Consider the following 12,640-nt stretch of genomic DNA (forward strand, 5'->3'; position numbering starts at 1 on the left):
GGCTCTGTAGGCTGGTGGGTGAAAAATGCTCCATCATGTGCTCTCCTTCTATCTACTGTGGTGGCAGCATAGGCTCCTTCTCTTTAGTCTCTGACATAACTGAACAGGCACGCAGAAGGTGAGTTGGGCCTTAATTCTACCATTCCCCTGGTGGGGCTCAAACCTGCTGTTTTTGTTTCCCATCCTGTTGCTCAACAGTGCTCAACTAATCTTGAGCTCTCTTGTTGCTTGCCGTTGTGCCATTCTTTCCCTGCCTGAGAAAAGGGTCCTTCATTCCCCCAAATGGGTTTTGCTCCCAATTGTCAGTTTGTGTGTGTGTGTGTGTGTGTGTGTGTGTGTGTGTCTTGAAAGCTTGTCCCAGTGAGACACTAGCGGTTGTTCTGCAGGCTTCCTCCCCAAATTGCTATTTGGACTTCCTGTCCCTTCCTCCTTTCCTGGGTGGATAGTAGCAGACTGTGGTGGCTGTGTGCACACCATATATTTAAAGCACACGGCCCTTCGTAAATTCTGCAAACTGTACTTAGTTAAGGGTTCTGGGAGTTGTAGTTCTTTGAGGGGTAAACCACAGTTCCCAGGATTCTTGGGAGGGGGTGTGCTTTAAATGTACGGTATGTGCACAGCCCTTGCGTGAGTGGCGTAAGGTGATTTAAACCTCTGTGTATAGATGGTTAGGAGCATTTGCTTGCAGCGTTTTGGGTGCCTTTGCTGCAGTAGCACATGCAGAGGAACGTGCTGAGGTGTCCCTACGCCTGGCGGGTTGTGCCTTAAGTGCATGCAAAGTGATGCTACAGAGGCATCTCCCTGTCACCATGTGTGGGTTCGCTTAATCCCTACATGGCAACAATGGGCGGGCCATCGGCTGGCTGTGCTCTGATTGGTGTGTGCAGATGGTGTTGCCATGGTCACCGTGGTTGTCAGAGTTGCTAGGTTCTCTGTAATTTGTGCCGCTTCCCTAACGCCCTTTCTCTTTTGGATCCCCGGGAGTGCAAAGGATCCTAACTCAGCTTCACGGATGCTACACTGGGGGAAACTGCTCATTCTTGTGCCTTGGATGATAACACTATCATCATTTACATGGAAGTGCACTAAAGGCAAGATGCATTAAACACAAGGCGCAGACAATTTAAACACAAGGTGTTAGCAATTTAACCTGCAGAGTTCCTGGGGAGAAAGCTGAACCCAAAAGAGCAACAAATCTAACAGCTAACACCACATCATTTTAACCAGGCAGGTGTCCCCCAAAATCAGGTACCAGGGCTTTAAAAATAGGGAGGGGGGCACTCATAAGTAGGGACCGTTGAGAGGGCATTGTTTGCAACTTTATGAAAACGAGTTTTCTGTCTCTGTGGTCATTTTTCTGCTTGTTAATGGCCAAGCCCAAGGGACCAATGACCCGTTAGCATGACTTCCTCAGTTCTTTTCTCAGTATTTGGGGAAGTTGTTTGTATACTTACCCTCCCCAGAAAGCCAGTTTGGGAAAACAGAAGCAGAGGAGGGCTTAAGTATGGGAAGAGTATACCCAAGTGGGAAGTCCACAGGTTTACCACACCTATCAGCCAATCACCCATTCCCACCACTCTTCTGAGTAATACCCCTCCCCACCCTCTCACTATACATAAGGGTCTGGTGACTTCTGTTTCAGTGTATCTGAAGAAGTGTGCATGCATATGAAAGCTCATACCAATGACAAACTTAGTTGGTCTCTAAGGTGCTACTGGAAGGGTGTTTTTATTTCGTTTCAAGTGGGAAGGCTTATTCTCTAACTGCACGAACTTTACCAGCTGACATCTGCTGCAGAGATAGCAGGAGGAGCAAGCTACACCTTTGTGGCCTGATCAGTTGGCAACTGTGAAAAATCCACCCAGTTACTGACTGTTTTGCTTGTACTCGGCACTGAGCCATGAGCCGAGTGCGACTATGTGGTGCTCCCGCAGTTCAGAGTGTGGGCTGCATGTGTACGGCAGAGAGAGCCCGTGGAGGGAGCTGGGTTGCTGCTGTGCTAATGAGGCTGAATGGGACCAGCACACTCCTGCCTTGCCTCCTGTGTAGGAGAAGACGGATGGGGGGCTCAGCTCTACAATTGAATTTCCAGTTGACTCATGGAGTGGGTGTGGGGGGGGGAAGGGTGCCACCCCACTTTCTGGGCTCTGTCCAATTGCAAATAATGGATGGGTCTCCTGGCTAATGGGATATTGACGCGGCAGTACCGGGGCTCTGCTTCTGCAGCTGCCGCTTAATTGCTGGCTCTGACTGATTGCATGCACTTTGGCTGCTAACCACACTCCCGTGGAGGATAGAAGGAGAGGGACGTATTAAAATCACATGAGAATAGGAAGGAAAAGGAGATGGGGGGAAACGGGGGGGGCAGTTGTCACATCACCCCCTGTAGGAATATGGGAGCACAGAGCAGCCACAGATTCTGGCCAAATTGTCAAGGCCTTTTAGCCTTCGTGAGAATTTCCAGACCCTGGCTTGGCCGCCCCCTCCCTCTGAAGGGAGCGGCGGTGGGGACGGGGGACGGGGGGCTTTCAATCCCTCGGCTGCGCACTGCTTCGGATTAATGGCAGTGGCTCGTGCCACATGCATTGTGAAACACATTCACGGATAAAGCCGGCAGAACAATGGGGATCTGGAAGCGGCTTAGGCAAGCGGCTTTGGCTGGGTGTGCAGCTGGCTGCCTTCTTGCTATATAATTACAGGCAGATCTGAAGGCGGAGAGAATCAGGTAAAAGGCACAGATGGAAAGACCCCCAAATCGAACAATGCAGGAGCTAGCTGGCCAGGGGGGAAGCTCACCCGACAGGGCTGCATGGGGGTGGGAGGCGGGGTTTGTAAGGATTTCATTTAGTATTTATCAAATCATCTTTATATGTATATATCTATTTTTTTATTAAAAAAAATTCTGACAAATTGGATGCAATCTGGGCTACATCTCTTCATAGAACCACTTGGCTGTTTTAGGGCCTGAAGATTCTTAGGTGATTAGAGTGGATGTATTGAGAAAGCAATTGTTTTGGTTGCAGGAGCTTCCAGGGAACATTGTGTTGTGGTTTGCATAGAGATTAAGAAGGGGGCATCTCCGGACTCCTGTTGGTTTAGCTCGAAATGGGAAAAGGTCCTCTGCACTGACACGCTTGGTCTGTTTTTGCATTTGGCTTTCCTTTCCTTTTGCTGCTCGAGCTCTTTCCTACTGAACAATGTGTGAGGTCAGGGCACTAATGCCATGCTAGGTTTTGCCCTGAGCCACATAGAGGTGTGGGTGAAAAATCAGCACACCTGCAAACAGGGCTGAATATACACCCTTCCCCCCCATCACAAGCATGTGCTTCCCCCTGCAGCCCACTCTACAGTGCTCCATGGTCCTAAGCTTGTTTACTCAGGAGTAAGGCCCACTGTGTTCTCATAGTGAAATGAGTGAGCATTCTAATATGTATTTTTAAAATTATTTTCGACTCCAATGGTGGACAGCTCAGTGTCTCTCCCCCTAGTTATTGTTGTGCAGCTCAAAGTGTCCAAGAGCAGCTATTAGTGTGTGAGAGAAGTGAGTAGGAAGTGGCAACATCCATCCATCAATGCTCAGCAAGTCTGAGGCTTTTGCACTCTTCTTGTTGAGCGATCCTTTCAGGAATATGGCACTTTAGGATATTGTACCAAAATTTCATGCACGTAGCTGGTAGATGGGGTCAGTGGTGTAGTGTGGCAGGGTACTGTCATGGTCCGGTCAGTGGGCGGTTGAAGCCCTGGCTGAGGACGTCAGGACCAGAGGCAAGATGGCGGTGTAGAAGCAGGAACAGGTGCAGGGTTGAGGGTCCAGCAGCAGGCAGTCGCAGGGTCAAGGAGCAAGGCAGAGGCGAAGGTCTGGGAGTCAAGGAGCAAGGTGTCGGCAAGGCAGAGGTCCAAGGGTCGAGGATCAAGGCGTCGGCAAGGCAAAGGTCCAAGGAGCAAGGCGTCGGCAAGGCAAGGGAGCAAGGAGCAAGAGGCCAGATGCAACCAGGCAGGGATAGTGTTGCTGTGGCAAAGAGCTGAAGGGAAATGCTGAGCTTTTATCCCTCCCAGCTCCTGCCACCAGGTGCAGTGAGGTATCAAGTGGCCTCACCTGAGTGGCCACTCCTTGCTTCTCCAGCACAAGCTGAGGCAGGCCCCAGTCCTGCAGAGCACTACAGGCCCCAGAGCCTGACTCCTGCCCATACTCCTGACAGGTACAAGGGCAGTTGCCACAGGTGAAAATGGTTAGGGGGCATAATTTCAACACCCTCAATATAGCTGTGCACTTCCATCGCTGGCCTCCATTGAAAATGGCTTTTCCATGTGAACCAGGAAGCGACTTCTTTGTCTGGACAAAGGAATGACTCTTCTTTTATGATGTCCTGGGTGACACAGGTGCTGTGAGGCACTTGAATGCACATGCATACTCTGTTTCCCTCCTACCCACCCCCACCCCTCCATGTGGCCCCAGGCACTGGCAACCCATGCTACGCTACTGGATGGTATTAAAATTGGGGTCAAACTACCCTGTTTCTCCGAAAATAAGACGTAGTCATAAAATAAGCCATAGCAGGATTTTTAAGCATTCAAGGAATATAAGCCATACACCGAAAATAAGACATCGTGATAAGCGCAGCAGCAATGCCGGCCGCGGCAGGAGGAGGAGGAGGAAAAAAAACAAGACATCCCCTGAAAATAAGCCATAGTGTTGTTGTTTTTAAGGAAAAATAAATATAAGACGGTGTCTTATTTTCGGAGAAACACGGTAGATGTGATGTTAAATGCATCATTAGAAACTACACCATGCTATTTGAAAATTGAGGGTGCCCAAGTTTATTATTTTTTAAAGTTTTGAAAAAAACTGATACCGTTTCTAATGATGCATTCAGAATTATTTGACCTTGGTAGTCACACATTGGTCTAGGTGGACTTGTGGAATTTAGGGCTCATGCCCTAAATTCTTTTACTCTGCACTTTAAAGCTCTATTTCTGAACACTCTTTTTTTCTTTTTCTTTTGCCCTGGAGCTTTCCCTGCAAAAGTTTGCTCTTTAAAGCTGAAGCACAAGAGTGGCAATTCACCTTTTCGTGAATTGCTGTTTGCTCCAGTTCAGCTTTAAACGGTGGGTTTTCACGGGGAAAGCTCTGGAGCAGAAAAAAAGAGTGCTTGGACATGGAACATTGAAGTGCGGACTGTGCCTTGAAAGCATTGAGGAAAGGTGAGTGTTGATAAGTCCTTAATCGGAACAAATGGCAATTTGGGTTTTCTGTGGATTGTCGTTTGCTCTAATTCAGGGGTAAGAAGCAGGTATTTGCAAGGAAAGCACCAGGGCAGAAAAGGGAAAGTGCTCAGACACGGAGCTTTAAAGTGTGAAGCTGTCCCTAGAAACACAGCACAAAAGGAAGTCTGGATGAGTCCCCAGGGTAGCTTTTCTGGACCAAATAATATGCACCGTCCAATAATGTTCTGAGCCATAGTGCCATAGTGATGTCCTCTGAAATTCAACTGTTGAGTCATGCTGGAGATAGTTTGATAGAGGCATTATTGTCCACGCTGTGCAGTAGACATTCATCATTCCACTTCTGCGTCTGATCAAACAGATTTTGCCGGGTTTTGTAGTCCTGTGAAATAGTAGGACAAACAAAATGATTGTGGCCATTATGGAACACAATGGTTCTGTTGCCATTCCTTTATCACCACCATGGGAACAATGCCCTTATCTGTGATTCTGCCTCTCAACTCCACCCCCACAAGGGTGTGTGTGTGTGTGTGTGTGTATGTGATGAAAAGCAGCTGAAGAAGTGAGGAGCTAGAAAAACCTTGTTCTTTCCTATTGTTTGGTCTACTCAAGCTCACTCCCAACCTGCTTTTCTCCCAACAGTGCAAAGGAATACAGGGTTTATGTGCGAGAAAAGCACCTTTGGGTATAATTTGAAGCAGACAAATGGCAGGAAGTGAGTGTTAAGCTGGGCCAGGTGGGCCGCAAGCTGAGCTCAGAGTCTGTGGGGCTCCCCCTTGCTCCCCTTTTCTTTTGAATGTACCGTCCGCAGTGTGGTAGCATTGGAAAAATAAAATGTCTGCCACCTTTCCCCCCAAGTTGTTTCTGGCTACAAAAAATGATCCTCCTTCAATTAGCTTTAAAGTTTTCACTTTGATGTCATTTGTGGTGGGTAAATAGGAGTGCAACACAGCTTTCCTTTGAGGCAATGATACCAAACATTTAGCACTTGAAATACTATAAGCACTATATAAATAAAATAAATCTCTAAGGTCAACTGGGTGCCTTTTTAAATTTAGAACCTTTCTTTATTATTTTTAAAGATTTTAAAAATGGATATTCTAAAATAATAATAAAAAATGCTTAGCAAAAGATAGAAACTGCTACAGACAAAAAAAGTCAAAGAAGGCAGTTGCTAGGCTCAACCATATGGTAAGTACAGCTCTGTATTTTGGAGAAATTGTGATTTTCAAAGTTAAAACAAAAGCAGCAAGGGAAAGTGACTGAAGGAGAACCTGCTGTTAGTTATATGTGTGAGTGGAATCTCCTGATTTGGACCAGATGCAGAATATGAATCAATAAACTCTCACACCAAGAAAGGAGTTCCAAAGTTTTACTGCAAACTGTCTTTAAACTTACCATAAAGGGTAAAGGGACCCCTGACCATTAGGTCCAGTCGTGACCGACTCTGGGGTTGCGCGCTCATCTCGCATTATTGGCCGAGGGAGCCGGCGTATAGCTTCCAGGTCATGTGGCCAGCATGACAAAGGCGCTTCTGGCAAACCAGAGCAGCACATGGAAACGCCGTTTACCTTCCCGCCGGAGCGGTTCCTATTTATCTACTTGCATATTGATGTGCTTTCGAACTGCTAGGTTGGCAGGAGCTGGGACCAAGCAACGGGAGCTCATCCCGTCACAGGGATTTGAACCGCCGACCTTCTGATCAGCAAGCCCTAGGCTCAGTGGTTTAACCCACAGCGCCACATACACATACAAACCCCAAATTCAAATTCAAATGTAAATACAAATACAAATCAAAGCTTCACTCTTGAACGGCTAGCAATGCCATCCAGGTTTCTTTTCTGGTTCCAGAGAGAGACTCAAATAAGCAATTTGCTTCCCCAACATGCTGGCAATTCTGCAAGAGACCCAGACTCTCGAGGATGAGTCACCAATTCACATAAACATGGAAGCAAAGGCTCGAACCCTCCTGTTGCAGCTTTAGCTGCAAAAGCACCTCTTTTTCACACTTGCTGCAGTTCTCTGCAAAGCAGACAATGTGCAAATGCAAACCTCCACTAAGTTTCCTGCACAATGCGCATGAACATATCATTTCCCACTGGCCACCGGTGCTGAGTGGCTGCCACCCAAGAGTCCCACTGGAGAGACAGTTTCTGTGGCAGTTCCCCAAGGAAAATGTGCAGGTGTGGGATAGGAGGCCAGCCCTCAAGGGAGGGAGGCTTCCTTTCTGCGTAGTGCAGGAGAAGATGCCAAGCGGCCAAGACCTGTGAGGCTGAATCCCATGAAGCAGAAAGGAGGTCTGAAGCTGGAGGAGGTGATCAGGAGAAGAGCAGCCTGGTCCTTATTGCCATTCCCCATGAAAGAAGAAGTGAAGCACATCCATCGATCTGCTTGCTCCCAGCGCAAGGAAGTGCTGTGGGTGAGGATTTGTAGTGTGTGGGTGCAGAGATCCACATATGTGGGATAGGTTTTGTACACACATCGGCAGGCTCGTAAGGAGCAGCACGTTGGCTCTGGGGTTGAGCATCCCTTTTGTACCCCTCTTGCTTCCAGCCTCTCTTTCTTTTTTAAGATTTTTTTTTGGGGGGAAAGATGCCTCCTGTTTATAGTGCAGCTCTGAATACTTCATAATATAATAATATAATATAATAAATGATAAAATGTAAACAGAAATCACAGAGGCCCCCAAACAAACAGCAATCCTGTCCCTGGCTGTGGCTCTGGGGAGCAAAGGGCACTCTGCACATGCTCAACAGCACTCTTCAGCAATGCGCGAAAGATTCAGGGCCATCAAATGTTCAGGGCCAAACAGAAGCTTCTGCCTTCAGGCTTCACACTGAACAGTGGGGTTGGTTTGCTTCTTCTAGTGGTGAAAATGATCCAGGCACATTGGTGGAGTATAACAGGAGGGCCTGTTACAGCCACTTGGATTTGGGATCATAGTGCAGATTCAAATTTGTTTTCTTTTACACTCCTGTAGATTGGAATGAATTGACATGTTAGTGTCTGGGGCTGGGATATCATTCGGGAGAGATCTCTGTCCAAATACATTGCTATTTTTTTTAACAAGTCCCAAGACTGATCCCTGGTAGGTCCTCTTTTAAGCAGTACCTACAGTGCTGAATTTCATCCCTCACTGAGAGGTGCGACCATGCAGTGTCCACATAGCTGAGCACCGAGGTGCAAAATTTGCAGTTGCGTGGGATGAGCAGTGTGCCACTGCACAAACACACACACACACACTGAGCGCACTGAGTTATATTTAACTTCCTCAATCATTGTGGCTGATGCTCTTCTTTTTCAAGCTGTTGACAGAGCTAGGAAGTGCAGAGAGATGCAGTTTTGGCAAGGCAAGAGACGAACTCCAGGAATTCTTGTCTTCTAAAGAAGACTCCATAAGAGAGCTGTTGCACTCTGTGTTACAAATGAGCAACTGTAGAATTGTGCCCGTATCTGCGCGACACGTGATATGATCTTTGCAAGCCCAGGGGCACCTGCCATTCAAAGTTGTTGCTGGCACTCTGCGCCATCACCATTCATGTGCTGTCCTCACTCTGGACTGCCTCCCACAAAGCTTGTTTATACGGCCATGAAGAAGGGAAGCAGTCTGTGGCACCTGACACTTTCCATCTCAAATCACTCGCAGTTTGTACACTGAGCTGCTGCCAGTGGCCTGTGCCAGCCAGCTGAGGAGAAGCAAAATGGCTCACTTTCTAGAGTCCCACCACCTGCCAGTGTGAGCTACCCCTGACTTTGTGGCCAGAGACTTAGCTAGTCCCCTCTTCCTAATATTGGCATCTGCACCAGTGTTGTTGGTGCAATTCAAAGCAGAGCCTGTGAAGAAATGAATACTGATTTCCACCTATGTATGTACCTACCTACCTACGTACCTACCTACCTACCACCTGTCCACAGGGTAAAAAGGTAAAGGTACCCCGACAGTTAAGTCCAGTCACGAACGACTCCGGGGTTGCGGCGCTCATCTCGCTCTATAGGCCGAGGGAGCCAGTGTTTGTCCACAGACAGCATGTGGCCAGCATGACTAAGCCAGAGCAGCGCACGGAAATGCCGTTTACCTTCCCGCCGGAGTGATACCTATTTATCTACTTGCACTTTGATGTGCTTTCCAACTGCGAGGTTGGCAGGAGCTGGGACCAAACAATGGGAGCTTACCCCGTCGCGGGGATTCGAACCGCCGACCTTCTGATCGGCAAGCCCTAGGCTCTGTGGTTTAGACCACAGCGCCAACTGCGTCCCTGCGTCCACAGGGTAGCTTACAATATAAAAGCATAAAATACATGACATAGCAGCAGCAGCAACAACAACAGCAACAAAAAACATTCCCTGACACATTTAAAGGGCCACAGAGGGTTTAATCAGCCAAAGGCCTGGAACCTAAAGATATGTAACAAAGATGCCAGGCAAGCCTCCCTGGGGAGAGCGTTCTACAAATGGGGAGCCATCGCAGAAAGGTACGGTATGTTCTTGTCAGGCCTGGCTCTCCCATTGACTCTAGTGGCGCAATGCACCACGGCGCCTGGGCGATCAGGGGGTGCTGAGGAGCGCCCCAGCAAGTGGGGGAGCTTTGCGGCAGCCTCCCTTTTCCCTCCACCAGCCGCGCCGCGAGAGCAGGGAGGGAAGCGAGTGGAACAGGGGCACATGGCAGCACCTCTACCAATGAAACGCAGCGCCCTGTTGGCGGGAAGGAACCCGGCGTGGCCCGGCCTGCCCAGGCACCCTGCTCCGCTGGGAGAAGGGAGGAAGGCCGCGCGGAGCAGAGGCGCCCCCTCCCCCACTCAATCCGGCGGCATCGGACAGGCAGGCGGCCTCCGGCACAGCCTGGCCCTGCTGTGAGGTGCGGGGGCCGCCGTGAGGCTCCCGCCGCCTGGCACGCCAGGTAAGAGTTTTCCTTTTTTTAAAGAGTGGGGGGCGCCCGAGGGATCCCTGCACCAGGGCACCCGATGACCTTAATACGGCCCTGGTTCTTGTGTTGCCAGCCTCTGGATCTCTCCTGGAGGAGGCAAACAAAGATGATCTCAGGATCCGGGTCAGTTTATATGGGGAGAGGCGGTCCTTGAGGTATTGCTTTATAGGTCAAAACCAGCACTTTGAATTAGGCCAAGAAATTGTTAGCCGGTGCAGTCGGACCAGGATTGGTGTAATATGCTCAAACTGCCTTGCCCCACTGAGCAACTTGGCCGCTGAATTCTGCACCAGCTGAAATTTCCGAACTGTCTTCCGAGGCAAATCTGTTGGAAGAGACTAGATGGTATACCACAGCATACCACAGCAAGTTCTTAAAGAAATGGGAGTGCCTGATCACCTCATCTGTCTCCTGAGAAATGTCTATGTGGGACTAGAAGCTACAGTTAGAACTGGATATGGAACAACTGATTGGTTCAAAATTGGAAAAGGAGTACGACAAGGTTGTATATTGTCTCCCTGCTTATTTAACTTATATGCAGAATTCATCATGCGAAAGGCTGGACTGGATGAATCCCAAGTCGGAATTAAGATTGCCGGAAGAAATATCAACAACCTCAGATATGCAGATGACACAACCTTGATGGAAGAAAGTGAGGAGGAATTAAAGAACCTTTTAATGAGGGTGAGAGAGGAGAGCGCAAAATATAGTCTGAAGCTCAACATAAAAACAAACAAACCAAGATCATGGCCACTGGTCCCATCACCTCCTGGCAAATAGAAGGGGAAGAAATGGAGGCAGTGAGAGATTTTACTTTCTTGGGCTCCTTGATCACTGCAGATGGTGACAGCAGTCACAAAATTAAAAGACGCCTGCTTCTTGGGAGAAAAGCAATGGCAAACCTAGACACCATCTTAAAAAGCAGAAACATCACCTTTCCGACAAAGGTCTGTATAGTTAAAGCTATGGTTTTCCCAGTAGTGATGTATGGAAGTGAGAGCTGGACCATAAAGAAGGCTGATCGTCGAAGAATTGATGCTTTTGAATTATGGTGCTGGAGGAGACTCTTGAGAGTCCCATGGACTGCAAGAAGTTAAAAACTATCCATTCTGAAGGAAATCAGCCCTGAGTGCTCACTGGAAGGACAGATCCTGAAGCTGAGGCTCCAATACTTTGGCCACCTCATGAGAAGAGAAGAATCCTTGGAAAAGACCCTGATGTTGGGAAAGATGGAGGGCACAAGGAGAAGGGGACGACAGAGGACGAGATGATTGGACAGTGTTCTCGAAGCTATGAACATGAGTTTGACCAAACTGTGGGAGGCAGTGCAAGACAGGAGTGCCTGGCGTGCTATGGTCCATGGGGTCATGAAGAGTCGGACATGACTAAACGACTAAACAACAACAACAGATTGTATAGAGATAGTTGTGAAGTGAGACTTGTGTTCCTGCCCCTGAACACAGAGAATCCGTGCATCTATTTTTCACACTTCACTTCAAGAGTAACAGGAGCCCTTGCTGCACATGTAATAAGCTTCAACACTGTCAGTGGGAGACAACATTGTCCAACACCCCCAAAGGCAGCAGTCTCAAGTTGGGGGAGCAGGACAGGCCGTGAGGCATGCGACATGCAGCTCTGTCCTTCAACTCCTTGCTGCCGCTGCCACTCTCACGCCTGCTCAGACGGCTCCTGCAATGCAGCAGTGGTGGTGATGTGTGGATCGTGTGAGCAGAGCAATTTATGCCACGCACTGTGTGGCGTAAAGCCGCCTCTCTGTGCCAGCACTCTCTGATGTGTCGCGAGAAGGAAACTAAGGAGGATAGCTGGCCAGTAACAGCAAGCGAGCACCATAGCCACTGGGTTGCTGGCCCAGGAGGATGGGGGTGGGACTGCTAGGTTGGCAGGAGCTGGGACCGATTCAAACTGCCGACCTTCCGATTGGCAAGCCCTAGGCTCTGTGGTTTAGACCACAGCGCCACCCGCGTCCCAGGTTTTTGTTTAGCTAATAGCCAAAATGCTTTAGCTTGTGGTGATTGGTGGGACAGCTTCGGTAAGAATGAATGAATGAATGAATGAATGAATGAATGAATGAATGAAGACAACTCAGTAGATGGACTGGAGCAGCAAGGCAGAAGAGCCCGGGTGTGGAACTCCCAAGAAATGCTGTTTGCTTTTGAGGAAGTTGTTGTTGAATTAAAGATCAGCGCTCTGTGGTTGCCTCCTCCCCCCAGGCTCAACTTGTACCTTTATAAATAAGCATATGTTTCTGGTGCTGTCTCCTCACAAGGGAAATGACCCTGAAAAAGCCTGACCCTGGAGCTTCCAGCCATGGGAGGAGTGCAGTAGCAATATTGAGGAGGATGCAAAGGAATTCATTCTCTCCCCCATACTATTAGTATCCTTCTTTCCCAGCGCTGTCTGTATTTTGGAAAAAATTTGGTTTTGCTGAATTTCCCATATTCAGAACGAACAGGACTACCAAGCATATTCTGA

This window comes from Zootoca vivipara, chromosome 8, assembly GCF_965207765.1.
Source record: "Zootoca vivipara chromosome 8, rZooViv2.hap1.1, whole genome shotgun sequence".
NCBI lineage: Eukaryota > Metazoa > Chordata > Lepidosauria > Squamata > Lacertidae > Zootoca > Zootoca vivipara.